Source organism: Seriola aureovittata, chromosome 10 (genome assembly GCF_021018895.1).
Source record: "Seriola aureovittata isolate HTS-2021-v1 ecotype China chromosome 10, ASM2101889v1, whole genome shotgun sequence".
Lineage (NCBI taxonomy): Eukaryota > Metazoa > Chordata > Actinopteri > Carangiformes > Carangidae > Seriola > Seriola aureovittata.
In genome coordinates this window covers 6,425,111-6,443,237 of record NC_079373.1, presented here as the reverse complement: position 1 = coordinate 6,443,237, position 18,127 = coordinate 6,425,111, and the positions used below count along the sequence as shown (strand labels likewise).

Below are 18,127 nucleotides of genomic sequence, written 5' to 3'. Positions count from 1 at the left end.
GAGGGTTTCCTCCAATCTTTGCAGAGTCCCCATCACGTGTCGGTGCAGGTGTTCTACTCTAACACTGGCCCGGGGGGAGGGAGATGTGCTGGCACAAGGGAGAATTACGCATGCCAGAGTAAATACACGTGTGTACATATTCCCCATTTACATCTTTTCTCTTCTTCAGAAACACACTTTCCACATTTGCATTGAAACTCCTCCTTAGTGTGCATTAATAGTGCCAGAGAAAAACCAAAGGGAGAAACCAATCCTCATGTTTGAACACTCTTCACTTTGATCTTACAGTATGGTGTCCCAGCACTGGGTCCACACATATAAAATGAACTGAATACTGGATCTTGTTGTGCTGTGGTCTAGTTTGCCAGCCTCATGCTCATTGGCTAGTTTCTGCAAAGCCACTGTTCCTGTCAGTCAACAGTCCTCTGGATCATAGCGCTCCCTCCTCCTCCTCTTCCTCTTCGTCATCCTCCTCCTCCTCTTCCTCCTTCCGTGGCCCAAATCTAGTGGCTGAATGCCAATATCTGGGCAGGACAACAACCTTTTACCACAATCCCACACTCACGCACACAGAAGTTTCACAAGCATGCAGGCAGTTCAGACGGCAAAAATCAACAAAACTTGTTCCTCTCATCCGAACAAGGACTTCCGTTTATTCTTTGTTCAAAGTGCTACACGCTTTCTTTCAAACCCCATTCTCAGACAGACACGTCACATTTGTCTCATCCCCTAGAAACGTTCAGCCAGGAGCCCAAGTCAGCCTGCCAGCCTGATATAGCTGTGGTATGGGCCCTGGTGTGGGCCACGGTCTGAAGGAATGGGAGTGTTTGTTTTCTTGCCATTTTGATCCGCATGTGATCCAGATACTGTCACACACCAAATGACAACCACTTACACAACCAGGGGGAGGGAGTCATTGTTACAGAGACACGGCATGCACTGATATTGCTAATGAGATCACAGCGTGTACGGGGCTGAGTGTGTCTGTCTGTGTATGTGAGGCAGAGACTAAAAGGAGGGTCTATGAGTTAAACAGGTAATATGAGATGTGCCTTCGCTCAGCTGGGTGACTTGAAAATGGGGTGAGTCTGCAAATTTAATTTGAGCAGCGCCAACAGGATTATTTGCGGAAAAGGGTCTTGCTGTGTCAGGCAAGGTCAGGCAGCGGATGTTTGTTTACAAATGGTGAGGTAGTGAACACTGGGGTGCATTTTCACCATGAAGGTTGCATAATGACTAGACCACCTTGGAATGCAGAGCAACAAATATTGTAAGGTACCATTGTCTTTGCAATTCAATTCAATTCACTCCAAATGTCATGTGTTATTTTATTGTCCATACAGAACAGAACATACATTGGGTTCATATGTCATTATGTTTTGTTTTATGGTCTATACAGTGTGACGAGGTACTAAAACTGTGATTAGACAGTAGCCACACTACACTGGTAGCATATATTTCTTTCCACTACTACATCAAGACAGGACTTAACACAATGTTCCCAATAAGCCTGAAACAGCCAAAGCCAAGGTACAGCAGCATTAAAGTCATTCCTGTCCGTTATTGAATTAGGACAAGATTAGAAACTACCGAAAAAAAACACAGGGGGTCGTATTGTAAGAAAAAGAGATAAGAAGCAGAGCATTTCTAAATTTCACATTTGGATGGAAATAAGTGAGTCACGATGACCTAGTTTAGCATTCAGAACAGTGGAGGAAGGCTTTACACGTTTGCAGTGCCAGGAAGAGCCATTATTAAGTGTGGATTTGCAGAGATGCACCACACCCACCGCCTCCATCCATCTCATCTGTAATTTATGAGACCTCCATATTCCACTGAGCTTCGTCACGATGCAAATTAAGAACCATATAGAATATTTAGACTTTACAGAATACATCCCCGCAACTAAAGGAAATCCTGCCTTCAAAAAGGCACAGCCTATAAGACGTTTTCTTCTGCAGGCAAAGCTGTTTAACTGAAGGCTGTTTTGACATTCAATAAACATACAGACTCACACAATGCACCACCAAAAACTTACCACACTTCATCCTGAAAGGTCGGTGCTTCAGATGAATCTACAAGATAGTACTGGAGCATGTAAGTAGCCCCCATCCAGGGCCTGTAATCTCCGACAGCAGGGAGAGCTCAGTTTCACCATGGTAAACAAGTCCAACAGCAGCAAGGTATGTCTGAGAGATTTCAGCACAACACGTAGCAAGTTATTTTAAGATGCAGGGTTAGTCCACGAGAGTTAGTCAGGTCAAAACTTGGCCAAAAGCAAGAACCCCTTTGTGCTCTCAACACATTTGAGTAAGGCAGAATTGTTTTGACCTCACCATAGCCACAACCAATCACAGAGGCCTTGCCCTAACTCAAACAAATACTTGTGTAGATAGATCACCACAGATCCTGCAAGGGAGAATTATCCTTCCATATATGGAGGTCAATACGGCATCAAGGCTGTTAAAAGTTGGAGATCATATAACACTTTTTTGTATCAACACCGCTTTAGAAGCTCTAATCCAAACTTCAACAGAGAAACAATTGAAGCACAGACTTTGCTTTACAATGAATGTGTAGTCAAGACACTATCTATTCTCCCTGGACAAGCTTAGTCAGGAGTCTCCTGTTTCCCTACTCGCTGCTAATGTTTGGAGCTGTAGCACTTGTTTCCAGTATTAAAGTCAGTAACGGTCTTTGACAGTAAGACTCACTCAACACAAATCCCTCATAGCAGCAACCACTGTGCCAGGCCGGTGCCAACACTCTCCTAGATCAAAAGCCTAACTGGAGAAACAGTCAATGCAGGGGATATTTTTCACCTGTTCCAGAGATACGTGTGGACAGTGTTGAAAATGTAACGTCTGCATGTGCAGGTGTATGCACATGCTGGGTGGGCTTAAATGCATGTGACTGTTTGTCACTTCACTGTCAATGGTGAATTGTATTTGTATTTCATAGTTATTTGCTTTACCACATATCCATCCACACCCAGATTTAATCACCATAAATGCAGAACTGTGAGACCAACCCTAGGGGCATTTTGCTTCTAAATGAAATTGGAAGCCAGATTCATCCAGGGATTTTGATCTCCCACCACATATTGTTAGGTCTTTATTGGCCATCTCCCATTCCAGCCTCAGGCAGTAAGCTATGTTGGTTCTCAGGCTGAGGGAGGTTTTAGAAGCTAGGATTGCAAAACTCTAAGAAAGGCACTATATCTACATTTCACGATAATGAAAAGATGAATTCAGTTTTTTTTTTTTAAATTAGGCCACATTATCTACAAAGGGTAATCCTTGTTGTTGGTTTGAGACACAAATGCATGAAAACATTAGGCTAGAGGCCAATTTGATATGTTCACCAATGCTGTTACACAAGAATTTTAGTGCCAAGCTGAGTATATACTATAGGGGGAAATGTGCTTAGCTTGATAGGCAGTATGTAAGGGCACTTTTCCAGTTTCCAGTCCATTTGTCATTTTTTGCAAGGGGATGATTTAATTTTGCCCTAAACAACTATTAATGAATTTGTGCTGGATGTTGTGGCATTTTCTGTCTACACTGTTGCAGCTTTAGCCACTGTGCAGTTAACATGAGGGTTACTCTTTAGAGGAAACTCAATATTTAAAATCATTGATGTAAATGCAAGGACACCTCGCTGATTGAAGAAGTGATACTGGAGAACTCAGAGGGAATTATCACTGCTGTAATATAGACACTCATAGGCAATCAAAACAGATAATTAAACGATCAATACAATCTAATAAAGACTATGTCTGCTAAACTAACTAGTCAGTAATAATCTTTTCCTGTTTTAATCTTACTTAGTGATGCCATGATCACTTTTTTTTTGCCGCCGATACCAATCATCTATGAGTGAGATCATTTTTGACATGCATTGCAGATGGTGTACATTATATCAGTCTCACACACTTTGTGAAATTTTGTAAAAACAACATGTCGGCCGTGTTGTTTTGGTGGCCTGTCGAGCACCAGCGCATTGAACAAGGTGGGAGGCGGGACTACAATACACAGCACACAGTGCTTCTCTCAGCAGCAGACACCAGAATATCAACCACAGGTGATCGGTTTTAAGGTGAAGCATTAATGCCGATCTACAATCACATATTTTTAATGTAAATCGGCCAATAATGATCGGCGAGCGATCAATTGGGGCATCCATACTTTTACTGCACTTAATTAAAGATTTGTCATAATGTGACTAAAAGTTGGTGGGCATGTATTCAATGGCTACATGCATTTTCAATCTTTATGAGCAACAATGACTGATTCCATGTCCGCTGCTCCAAGTGGAAATACAACAAAATATTTATGTATTTATTATGTATATACAACCTTCTCAACTGATGCATTCTCTAAAAATAGACTACTCTTAAGTTTTGTTGGTTAAAAACCCCAAGAATATTTGAATGCTGTTAGCCACAACATCACTTATTAGTTCACGTCTACTGCTCTGTTAGTTAGTTAGTTGGAGCCTGAGAAATAACAGAGCATATCAAGTTTGGAATGCAACACAGCTGGATGGACTCTTGAAGTTATCTTCACATGAAGCCTTTCATTTAGGGTCAGAGAGTCTACTTGAGGCCAGAGTGTATATACAATGTGTGAACAACCTTGTGCAAAGAAGACAAATTTGTCTCTAGTCATCAATGATGTTTTGAGAAGTTTGAATAAAACAAGTCAGCAGATTTTGCCTGTAGCCAAGAGCCATAATATTCCTTAATATAAATTCAAACTGAACCCATCAAAGTGGTGTTGGAACCCAAAATTGAGGGTGGTTTCCAAGCCGGGGTGAAATCTTAGAGGAGTGTGAGACAAAGTGCACCATCAGGTCATTCAACATCAGAAATGGCAGAGCATTTATTACTACTACTACATGCTGCCATATCATCAATTAGATTTCCCACTGACCACCAAAAGCAAACACTTAATGTAAAGTCTGACATGCCCCACATCAATCAGACATTAAGCAGGAAGACAGGTGAGACGTCTGGAAGACAGGTGAGACGTCTGGAAGACGACAACATTGAAAAGGCCCTTGCTCTCAGCTTTTGTATGGTGGACCTCACAGGACGGTGATGATGATGATGATGGCAGGAGTAGTTTATCCCACACCCACTATTCAGTTCAAATGGAGAATATCTGACACCACTAAATCACTGAGTCTAAAAGCTTTAACCCATTAAGTCAGTTTGGGAGATGTTGAATAGCTGAACTCAGCCTGCCCTGTGAGGAGGAGACACACTTAAATCACACACTTTGGTGAAAGGACAGAGTTTGACGATGGGGTGAGCAGCAGCACACAGCTTTCAGCCAGAGTTAAATCATTGGAGTCCTCACCTAAGCTAATAGCCCTCATTTATATGCGTTGCAAAACAGCCGTGCTACAGAGTCGTGTTGGAATAATGCATTCTAACTTATTAATGAAAAACAGCAATTAGTATTTGCAGACTGGGCCGACCATAAATAACTTGTCTAAAGGATAGATACGAGCATCTTCACTACAGGCTGACGTTCCTTTGGATTATTATTTTTTAAGTTTTTATATGTACCACTGCTAAATAATAACCTCAACTCAGCGAACAGCTTATTATACTTGCATTTTCAAGTTCAACACCTTAGCTAATAGCTTATCAGCAAAGCCATGGCCTTGACAAACCCAGACAATCACAAATACATAGACGTCAACATTCCTTTAAAGGTCAAACAGAAACATTTTAAACTGTTTAAAATTCATCAGCTCTCAAACAGTGAATAAATGGCAAGATAACATGGAAAACAAAGCCAATGCAAGAAAGATAAGAGGTACTAATTAGTGCAAATCCTCCTCTGAATTAAAACTCTTGACTATTGAGGTGATCTATAATTTCCACTTTATTAGACCACATACAAAACATGCATACATTTTTCTCCAAACTTGTTAAAGCTCTTATCACACTTAACTGCTTTATTGCATGATATCTGACCACATGTATGCGTATGGGCACACAAACAAACATGAGTGCACAGATGGTTGCTGGTGAGACATTGATGAATGTCCGTCTCTCACAGACCAAATACCACAACAAGCGTGGACGCCTTCTGGCTTAATCTTTGTTCACAGTGTCACTTTGATCTGCTCCTCTATCATCCACCATTTTCCAACAGGCCACAGATCCAAGACTAGCTCAAAACCTACTTGTATAGATGACACTTGGTTGAGCGGACGTAACACAATAACTAAATATGTCAGCTGTATCTTCACCTGATAATGATGCATAATTCCTCAGTTGATAAACCCAAATCCCAAATCATGAAGGAATACACTTCAATTAAAGAATAAGGTTTCTAATTTTAAAAAATGGGCTTTTGATAATCAAAAAATATTAATAATCTACTGGACTTCTTGTTGTGAAACTGAAAATTTTTCACCATCCATCTGGTTGAGTTCTGGCATCCAGTGAATTACATTAATTGTTCTGACGTCTTCCCACCTGGATGACTCAGATGACACTAAACTGACTTTTGCTAGGTGCAATGTTATTGCCTGGTAGCTGCAAAATGTACTCGGTATATAAGCCACGACCTGGAGCTGCCAACACAAATTATATCAAGACCAGAGATCCAAAACAAAACGCAACTAGGCTCCAGCTCTGCCTTGATTGCAGACAGAGCTGAAGTTTTTAGACATGGCTTTCAGCCCAAACTGCACTTTATCAGGCTCCACTGACCTTCTAAAACCTGGAGTGGTTTGTTTAAGGGGCAAATACATGGCCACATTCCTGATGGTGTAAAAGGGGAACAATGTTGTTCATCACAAAGAGTGTGACATCTGGGAAAATCTCAAGTGGGGTCGAACATTGTAGAGTTGAAGTAAATTTAGTCATAAAGTTATGCTGGTGTGTTATGCTGAACTTCAGACCTTGATCCTAATTACCAATCTCACAAAATACACATTTTTAACAAATCAATCATTTAACAAGGGCAGAATTGCTTCATTTGCTTTATTTTTTATCATTTACTCATGTGTGCTGGGGCAAAACTGCTATTCCAGCAGCAGTGTTTCCCACAGATGGAGTGTTTACTTGTGGTGGTGGGTGGTGTGTCGTGTGACCGTTGTGCTTGCAGAAACACACGCAGTTTAGCGGGGCAGAGTAAACCAGGTTATTTTCTGTAGCTACAATTTACAGATGTCCTTTACACACCTCACATGAACGCTATCGGTGGACACTAGCTATGCTGCTGTGCACAGAGAAGCCTCTAATCCGAACTCAGGTTACTGCAGCGCACGCAACTCAGACAGGTGTGTAGCCAAATATTAGTTGGTTTGAAAAGAGTGAAATAAGGTGGGTTGAAACTGAGTGATTTTATTTACCTGGGCGGGCCGCCCAAGTGAACTGTGAGTGGTTTACTGCCCCAGATCTCATCAAGAATATCAGAAACTAATTCCTGAGTATGTGAGAAATTGTTATTTGACTTGTCTCACACCATGGGAGGGCCAGAGTGGAGGCTTTGCTAAAGAACAGCAAGCCTGGAGTGAGGAGGGATTCAATGTCTTGTTCAAAGACACTCCAGAAACCTGGACTCACAAACAGTATTTTCCATTATGTCGTACAGAGAACTGTTATTACAGTCCACATATTATATCACATTTGTATGCTGAGGTCATAGGCTTTTGTCAGACAGGCACATCACAATAAAAATAAATCCAGTTTTAAAACTACAATACCATGATTTTAATCTGGTGTGTTTATCATTGCTGTTCTATTGCAACTGCTCCCTCTTTGAGAGAGAGAGAGAGGGGGAGGGAGAGAGAGAGAGAGAGAGAGATAGAGATAGTATGTATATGTGTGTGTGTGCACTCCTTAACCTCTAGGTCACACCTGTTACCTAGCTCAAGCCCTGGCTCAGGGAGGAGAGGTCAAGGGTCAGGATGTCACATGACACTTCGTTCAGAGATCTGTTTCAGGGCCCACATGTACACATTCATTCTGTCAACCAAGAAATTATCTATTATTTATGTCACTGAATGTTCTTCAAAACAAATGTTTGAGAGATTCATATAAGCCAACAAATAAGTGTTGTTTCTGACAAGCACACACTGCCTTCAGTCCCAGGTTACAAGTAATCTGACAAGATCTCAGCTAGTCCTGTTGTGGAATGAGAAAAATACAAGCACAAATACAGTATATTGAAATCAGTTATGACTGGGTTAGGATGTGAGGTGAAAACTCATGAATTTCTCATTTCTTAATTTTCCCCTCTGAAACACATTTCTTCTTTTTCTACCAGTCACAATTAAAAATATACATGAATTCAGGCAAGGTTTTATGCAGTGTCTTTGAAGTAGACTAAAGCTTGCACTCACACATAATTCAACAGCTTTATCCCAAATACTATTATGCCTGTGGAAAAAAAGCATAAGTGTGGGCTACGCAAATGTCTTAAAATGGTTTATTAGGTTCAAATTCCCCAATAACATGCTTTACTTCGATGTCATACAGTGCATTTCTCAGTGAATGTGTTCAATGCTTTGAAAAGGCAGAATCGCTATGTGATAATAATTAGAGGAACATTTTTTTCAGTAAAAGATTTTTTAAAAGTTGCTAAACATAAGGGTTTTTATGAATAGATCTTTAATATACTGTATATGTCTGTGTAATGAAATACAGTAAAAAACAACCAACACATTTACTGTGGCTGCTTTTGAGAAATATTGATTCAGTGGCTAGGTTGTTTTCCTGCAGCAGAATTGAGCACTTTTGATGCTCACATTTCATGTTTTACAGAGACAAACCAGCAGAGAGCTGCAGACTTCAACTTTATCATTCAAAATTCAAAGGCTAAAATTTGTTTTATCAATAACTGACACTAATATCCACTTCCTAAACACACATGGTTACCTATTTGATAAATAAACAATGATAAGCCTCAGTTCAGGAGAAGGTCTGGGTCACTGATCTTTCTGGCAAACAGAAACAACTTTCAAAACAATTCACCATGTCAAGGGACAGATTTTGAACGTCTCACTGCACTGCCATTTCAAGATACGCCTTGGGGCCGGTGAGTCACCCATGACATGTCCTTACACAAAAAGAGCTTATTGTAATAGAAAAGGTAATTTATGTCACATTTATGTCATCTCCTCAACACACTGCTGAAGCACAGATCAATAGTGCAGCTGGAAGTCTGTGATAGGCAAACAAAAAAGGTGAAAGGCAAATAAAATACTTGTGACTGTCGAGGAGCTGCCACTACATAAATGTCATCAACTGTTCTGATCATTTAGGTGTACAACTTTCAGGCTTTATCTCTATAAGTCAAAGACACGGGCCTGGGAATTACAAAACTTCTTGTAGCCCTGTAAAACCAAAAGATCAAGATCACCGAAAAACACTATCTTCCTGTTGCTCACCACAAAGAATGTCAGGTATGTTCACAATTCAAAAATGTCGGAAACAATCCAGCAAATATTTGTCCCACACACTTTGGGGACTGGCATCTGGACTTATCAGAAGACAAATCACGGTAAATCCGCCTCCTCCGCTTTAAACAGGTGAAGAAGTAACAATGTCAGGCGCCTGCCTTTGTTGACACTGTCAACTCAACGAGTGGTAATCAAAACAAAAGCAAGGCGCAAGTAAAAACAAGAACTGACAACTCCAGAGCCACGTGACTGCACAAAGAGGATCTCATTTATCAAGGGCCCAGTGTCTATTTTGAATGGACTGAGGTTTCCAGTGGTAATGTACTTCAACTTTCACTGGCCTGAACTTGTGACACTGAGACAGAAGAATGTTTCACTTTCACAAACACATTCCTCACATAAACAATTGCAGAAAAACTAAAAGGACACTGTGGTTTTCAGCAGAAAACCGAACTTGGATTTGAATGGTATGGGTAGCTGGGGTCTGATGCTGATGTTTTTTCTCTGAAGCTAACCGTAGTTTGTATATTTTTCAATAATTTTACCATCACTGACAACCCACTTTGAGATCAGGGTCTGACCCATACTGTGACGTGTGCTATCTGTGAAAAGACACAGAGGATGAGTAACTGGCATTGACATTACAGTGCATGTTGCTTGCCACTGTTCATTTTCAAGCTCTTATACCTAGAACTCGAAAAAATAGTCAACAAATTGATTAGTCAATTGTCAGCAAATGAATACACAACTATTATCATAATTGATTAATCACTTTAGTCATTGTTAAAGCACATGTTAGTTAATGGAACATCTCTGGGTTCTGGTCAGGTTGAACATAAGTTTTTGAAGGCACCATCAGGAAAGTGGTGCAATGGACATTTTTATGTCATGACATGTTATCTGCCTGATCTGTAAATATATCTTTCAAATCCTGAATAACAAAAAAGAGCTTTACAGTGCCTCTGAATAATGGGAACCAGAACTACATTTCAGATTATATTTTGACTATGCAATAGGTTTTATTTTTGAACCTTTACCCTAAACCAATCTGAAAAGGTGAATACATCACCTGTCAAACATGTTAACATCCCTACTACAACCTCAAATTTGGTCATTTACAGGTCTGCATTAAAAATTTAATGTCTGTCATCACCTGTCAGAGCTTCCATGCTCCATCTCCATTTTTAGGTGGCAATAATTGGCAATTAAGACTATTTTTTCCAGGAAAAATTAAACACAGTACTGATTATGTTACATTTGTGTTCGTTATTTAATGCCATAGGCTGTAATTAGAGTCTCGCATTTGATTTACAGGGGCAGAGAGAGACACAGAGACAGCTATTCAAAACATGCCTGAGATATATGTAACATTATTCACAGTGCAATGTAGACAACAGCAGCTCAATTACATAATGCATGACCCACTATAGAGTGTAAATTTCTTGACATGATGGGGGGAAACGCAGGCAACCAGGTTCTTTGTACAAGGGTCTCACATGGTTCAGCCTATTAGCAAACATGCTGAAGACAGGTCTTTGGTGAAAAAGGAGGACAAGAAAGGATGATCTCCTGCACTTGTTTACAGGTAGGGATAGACCTCACCTTTAAATGACGAATTATTTTCACATTAATACCAATCAAATCATTAAAAATCTGCAGGGGAGGAAAATTCTTATTTGGCAGATCAGTCCATCAGGCAAATCATTTAGTGAAGCTGTCATCAAGTGATTTTTCTGGTGACATATAGCTTCCTGTAAAATAATTTTGGTGTCCTAGTTGCATATAACTTGGTATCTGTTCTTCAGGTAGGAGGCTAACACTGCTTGCAATAGTGGACATCCTCGCTCCACTCGTCTCTATTACCGTGTTATATTAATATTTAGGGTGGTGAAATATGTCTCAAATTAAACCATCTCTCACTGGTTTTCTCTAAAAGACCCCTGGTGGTCCCTGGTCCCCTGTTTGGTCAGAGGCTGTAAGTGAAACGCTGCCTATCCCATTTTGTAAACACTGAGAAGTTGTGTTTTGGTATACGGGCTCGTTTCCAAGCCAGGATGTTCGCTAAACTAACTTTAGAGCAAAGCCAAAACAACAAGCAGCATCAGATTTCTGAGTAGTTTCCCAGTGTTTCAGCTCTCACTCAGCTATGACAGCAGCAGCAGCAGCAGCAGCAGCAGCTATGTTGCGACGTTACGAAGTCAGCACGCAGTCAGTAGCTATCATTCAGTTCGGTGAAGTGTAACAACGGTTAGCAAACTTCTCCGCTGCCCTCGCATCTCTGGACACGGATAAATCTGACATTTAGCGCTAAGGGAACAACGCTGAGCCGTAAGCTTCTTCGTAAAGACACGACATTGCCCTGCTGTTCAAACTGGAACTTGCCAGCCGAAAGAAACTGACGAGACTTGTGGCTGAGACACTTTCAATTTTGGGGGAAAGGGAACGCTTAGCTAAGTTTTTCTTACCTTCCAGACGCCGAATATCGCCCGGTCGCTTCTATCACTTCTTGGCAGCCATAAATCCCGGTTTTGACAACGTCGTCCTCGGCGGGAATAAGGGAAAATCCGAGTGTGTGTGGCTCAACTCTTGCCAGTGCCAGTGATTTTTCGCACACAGCTCCTCTCTGCGTGGCTTCAGCAACAGCCGCTGCAGTTTTTTCCACCAGCCTGACGCGGGAGCGAGCGCACCGGGACGTTGGGGCTGGCCAGGACAACCGCGTGAACGCGCAACCAACCCGTCCACTTACAGCCGCTGAAACCCAAGAAATTAAAAGTGTCTCTTTCCGGATTTCAGGTAAAAACTGTTCATTTGACACGTTATCACGTTACCATAAACTTCATCCTCTGCAGCAGTTATGATTAAAAAAAAAGTGGAAAATACTAGCTTTGAATTACACCGTTCAGATAATTCTGTCATTTTTATTGCTTAATTATAATCAGGTGATGAATTGACGCATGATTGAAAGTGAAAATGAAATGTGCAATAAATGAGTAAGTTTATAATAAGTTATAAAACAATTTTTACAAGTTAATTGTATTTCATTATTTTCTTGTATAATAGTAACTTTTCCGGGGCTTTCAACAGGATATCACGCTCTCCCTCAGCAGATGGAGAATTTTATTTTATTTTATTTTTTATTTTTTTAATTTGGAAAAAACAAAAGCGATACTATTAATTACACCTGCGTTTTCCCCAATCTAGTGTCATATGTCAATGACCAATAGTAGAAACTAACATTAAGTTATACTTCTCTTCTTCAACATATCAGGATAAAATAATTTACTTCTACTTGGCAGCATTTATTTGACAGTTATAGTTATTTTTCAGATCATTTCGAAACTATCCAGCAGCTGTAGGCAGCTGCAGTCTTCAAATTGTTTCTTATACATTAATGCTTCATTAAAAATAACCTGAAATATTAACATAACATAACATAACATAACATAACACTACTGGAATATGGAATATTTTCACATAGTGGTATTACCCAAGTAAAGGATCTGAATAACTGTTAACCTCTGCTCACTGCTCACTATCAATGGTCTCATCAATTTAATGGCATTGTAGCGAGCCTACTACTGTATGTATCAGCTTACAATTCTATTGTAGGATACAGTACTTTGTGTTGTAATGTGTTGATGATCACATTGTTCTTTCTGTTAAATGCCTGTAAAGAAAAGTCACATTCACTGATGATGAATTATGGAGGCCGCACTTCAAAGCACAAATTGATTTCAAGCACTCCTAATTATTCAAAACTCTGTTTGTATGGAAAAGACAGCTGGCATCAGGAGGAGGCAAACAGATGTTCAGCACAAAGCTACAGTCAGCGTGTGTATGTTACAGTTATTGAAAAGCGTTGAAAGCAGCAGTATGTCTTTTACTGACATCATGTCTCTCATAAGGGATAATAACCACCAGAGAGGAAATCCCCTCCTTTCCTGCTGCCTTCAGGTGCTGTTGGAGATATTCTAATCACAATTAAAAGCCAAATGTGCATGAAAAACACAGCTAAGTGGTAAATGTCACTGGATGGGATGAATCAACAGCTGATAATTGCAGCTGAAATTATGCACTGAGTTATAGTTCATTATTTTAGAATTGATATAACAGCAAAGTGACACATTTGTGAATCCTGTAACAAGTCTGTCCTTGGAATGAAAGTCTAGTTAATCGAGCAATAAACTATGAGCTCCATGCTGCAGCAACACTGGTTAGTTTGGACACGTGACATTTACACCTCTAGAACTTAGATATAAGAGTTTATGAGGAGAACCTGAAGGCAACATGCGTTTTGGGAGGAGGAGGAGGAGCTGAGCCAGAGGTTGACATGTGGGAATGACTCAAGTTTTTTTACACATTCCATGCATTGTTTCCTCCTCCTCCCTGCCCCAGTCCCAGGCACTGAGGCCAAGGATTTTCCAGGGCTGGGGGGAGATGGAGCGGATGATGGATCAAGGAAGAGGAAGGATGACTCGCATTTTCCTCTTTTGCCTATTTAAGAGAAACTCTCCGCTTCTCCAGCTGAATAAATAAGACTTAGAGGGGTATTGTTGTACACTTTTGAAATGTCACTCAGGGTTTCGTATGATCCGCCTACATCCCTCACCTGCAGGGCAGTACCATGCTTATCACTAGGAGTTAACAGGAGATGAGGGCAGAGGAGACAATGACTTCAATTGCTCCATTTTGAAAGTTACAGTTACAGTTAATAAAGTCAAGTGTAATCAAAAGAACTGGTAAAACACTTATCTGAGAAATAGCAATGCACAATTCTGAACAAATAGACACTGACATGACAAAGCATCATTCAGACACATTTTTAAGTCCACAATTTCTGTCAGAAGCATTACTGTCAGTATGTAAGATAATTTCCAAAAGAACAAAGTTAATATGCATAAGGAAATAATTTAATTTCTTAGAGTGCATGTAATATGACACAGTGTTTTGCTCTATATCTGCAATGAAGAAAAAAAATGAAGAAGATTTTATGTCAGCCTTTTTTTTTAATTATCATAGAGCGCATTTCATTACAAAATACTCACATGCATCACAGTTGGAGCTCAGTCCCAAAGATCTGAGAGAGTGAGAGGGAAAGAGACAGGGTGGTATGAGTCAGGGTCGGCTGGAAGAGACACAGTGAAGTTTAAAATGACTCACATCAGCAGCAGAGTTGAAAATGGGGACATTTTCCCAGATGATGGAACAGAAGAAAAAATAATTCTTTATAAAACGTATAATGAAATGTTACTCTTCCCTCTTATGGAAGTAAGAGAAGCTGGCAGACTTTACAATATCACGTCCCTCATCACTCTGTATCTCAAACACCATTTAGATTCCCACATTTTTATCCCATATTTTGAATGTTACTGTACCAACATGTGTTGCTCTGATTGTGTTTCAACTGAAGTCAAAATCATTTATTTTCAAATTGGAGGTTCTATCTGTTTCCTGTCAGATCCCTTTAGTTTTATGAGAACTAATTTCCTCCAGACATGTTGAGAAACCGCCATTGGAGCAGGAGTAGGGAGATGGGTTACATCAAGCTGTTGTCCTGCTTCATTATCTTTGAGCAAGTCACAGAGGACAACCAAGACGCCAGCTGCAGAGAAGCTGTTCTGCAGCTGACTGCAATATCTGATCTTTAATGTCCTGTTTGGGAAATCAACAAGAGAATCATAAGGACTGTGCGACTCAACCTGTGTCTCATCTTTGACGAGAAACTATTTGAAATAGGGCATAAACTGGATAATTGAATGAAGGTAAAAAAATAAAAAAGGAAATTAAACATGAGCAAGTGAAAGTATGACTAAGTATTACCCAAAAAAAGCTATTCAGTCACAGTGGTCACCAAGGTCAGTGTCTCTCAGCAGTGACTCACTGAACTGAATACTTTATTGATTAAATAAGGGGTAGGGGGTTGTGCCATCAGAAAACATTTTAAAAATCAATTACTGTAGCATCTCACTGTAGATGATAAAAATAAATGTTTATTGGCCCACACGCCTGAATACACTAATAAAAAGTGGCTCATTTTGACCATAATAGTCCTTGTTCTTGTGCTAACAGAATCATTAAGAGTGTTGAGTGCCAATTCAGCACATGCCTGACTCATCCTCTCTCTGAGCCACTCCCTCCCTCCTCTGGTCCAGGATCTGTGGCTCTCTGCTGGAGCTGGCTCCTCTCTCCTATGTCAGCCCACCACTCCACGGGCAGGAAACCAGCCAAGGATGCAGACATGGCCTCACTGTGGAGGAAGAGGGTGTTTGTATTTCAGTGGGTGTTTCTTTGTGAGGACAAAGACTGGGTGTGATGATGATCTGGCAAGAAGAGGGCAAGAGGAGTGACACGATGAGGGACTGGAGAACAGCCAGGCTGCACCTCCGCTCCAACAATTCTGTCATGTCTTTAAACAAGAAAGAAGACAGATTGGGCGCTTTGAGGGGGCGTGAAATGGGTCAACACCTGGACTTAAACTCGAGGTTAAAATGTAATAACAAGGTACGAGCCATTACTCTTTACAATTTATCCCCCCCACCCCCCACCCCCTTTTCCCTGTTGTTTTTTTTTATAGTTTTGGGCCGACATCAAAGCAGAAAAGGGCTGTAGCTAAGCTCATTATACAAATGAGCTTTGGGGCCTTCTGTGCACTTGTGCAGTACACATGTGAAAGATGATCCCAGAAGTTAAAAGGTAAACAACTCTAATAAGACAGAGAGTGTCTCACTAGTCACATAGCTCCACTGGATGTAGTTTAAGTCGCATCGTACATCTAACACTTAAAAGAGCTGTGATATCTTTATATCCTCCATATTTAGCTATGCTAGCAGCATGGCTCTAGGGATGGAAATGTTAGTTGGTCAGCCATGTTGGTCTAGATTGAAATATCTTAACTATGGGATGAAAAGGAATTAAATACTGTACATTCATGGTTCTGAGAGGATAAATTATAAATAATTTGGTGATTCGCTGACTTGTCTTCTTACTCCACCATGAGGTTGACTTTGTTTTTTGGTGAAATGTCTCACAGTTATTGCATGAATTTTTTGTACAGATATTCATGGTGTCCATAGGATGAAATCTAATGTCACTTTTCACATTCCCATTTAAATATCAATACATCAACTAGGTTGGCACTACAGACATTCATGGCTCCCAGATGAAGCTTCCTGCTGACTTCTCCCCAACGCCACCATGACATTAACATTTGTGGTTTTGAGTCAAATATCTCAAGAACTGTTCGATGGATTTCCACAAAAATGTTTTTGTTGCAAACATTGTTGACCTCTAAATTTATCTAAAGACATTACATCCTCCTCAGCTGCACTTTCTGTATTGTGCTAATTTGCAAATGTTAACATGATAACACACTAAACAAAGATGGTGAACAAGGTAAACTTTATACCATTTGAGCATGCTGACATTATCATTTAGCTACAAGCATCACTGTGCACACGTACAGCTTCAAAGAGCCGCTGGTGTAGCTGTAGTCTGGTCTTGTTACAGTACATAGGGTCAACAAACTTTTTATTGAAACTGCAAATCTGTCTCTTGGTTTCCTTTTACAATAAACTCATACTACTAGTAAAACAAGCTGACATTTGATCAGCTTCCAGGTTGTAAAATTTTTTTAAATGTTTATAATTGCAAACAGTAAATGACCAAAGTCCTCTCCACACTGTATCACATGGCACAGGGAAGACTGGCTCTGAGAAGCTGGACTGAAGCTGAAACATGGATCCCCTCAATGTCCAAACAACACAATCAGTATAAGAGCAGTCACAGAGTGTGTATTATTAGTTTACTGTAGAGACTTACACAGTCTCCTGTGGGAGCAAAACATCTGCTAGGGACATTGTTGGATATAACACTGTGACACATGTGGCCATTGTGGGCAGGAAGTATCAGCTGGCAAAGAGGAAATGGGCATCAGTGAATGGAAACAGGAAGGGCTCATAGCGTCAGGTTAAACACAAATACAGTGCTATGTTTGCAACTTGATAGTTCATATCCAGGCTAACTGGCCAGCTCACGATCAAACAATGGTACATTTGACAATCTAATTTACTAACAAGGATTCATAGATTCTTCCACAGTCATTTTGTAGCTCATTCAGCTGTTCTCTGGACTAATATGGCTCCGTGTGGGGAAATTCTCAAACACGATACAGTAGATTATTGTTTCACAAAGCCGCTGTGCAGCTCAGTGTCTGTGAATGAGCCACTGAGTGCAAAGTAATTTGTGTCTCTCTCCAGATCCAGTAAATTACAGCAAAGCTGCTCAATTAACTTAACCACTCCAAACCTTAACTCCACATCTACTGTAAGTAAACAAGCTTAGGCACTGACCAAGCACAGTTCCAAACAGTGATGTTATACAGCAGATTAGCCACATATTTCTATTTGATATAGTAGACTGACTTCAAAACTAACAGTTTTGGTGTAACAAATCAGAAACTGGAAATCCGGCATTAAGTTTGGCAAATCATTACTCTAGCAACTGTAACATTTCTATTTCAAATTTTTAACATGCCATCAAAGAGAGATTATTTCAGTACTTCACACTTTCAGAGAATCTTTATAAGATGAAACAAGAAATCTAGGGCACTGGTAGCTGGTATCTCACTACTAATACGGTTTGTGTCAGTAGTTATATACACCAGTATGTTGTGAACCTATCCAAACAAACCGCCTGCAAA

The 18,127-nt window shown here is 40.2% G+C and overlaps 1 protein-coding gene across 2 annotated transcripts in view; it reads right to left on the bottom strand.

The window, feature by feature from the left end:
- Window positions 1–12,097, bottom strand: part of peak1 (pseudopodium-enriched atypical kinase 1) — a 101,000-nt gene extending 88,903 nt beyond the window's left edge. For both annotated transcript variants that reach the window (XM_056386384.1, XM_056386385.1), the window contains exon 1: window positions 11,895–12,097. The gene's annotated coding sequence lies outside the window, so the exon portion shown is untranslated. The remainder of the gene's footprint in view (window positions 1–11,894) is intronic.
- Between the last annotated feature and the right edge of the window lie 6,030 nt (window positions 12,098–18,127).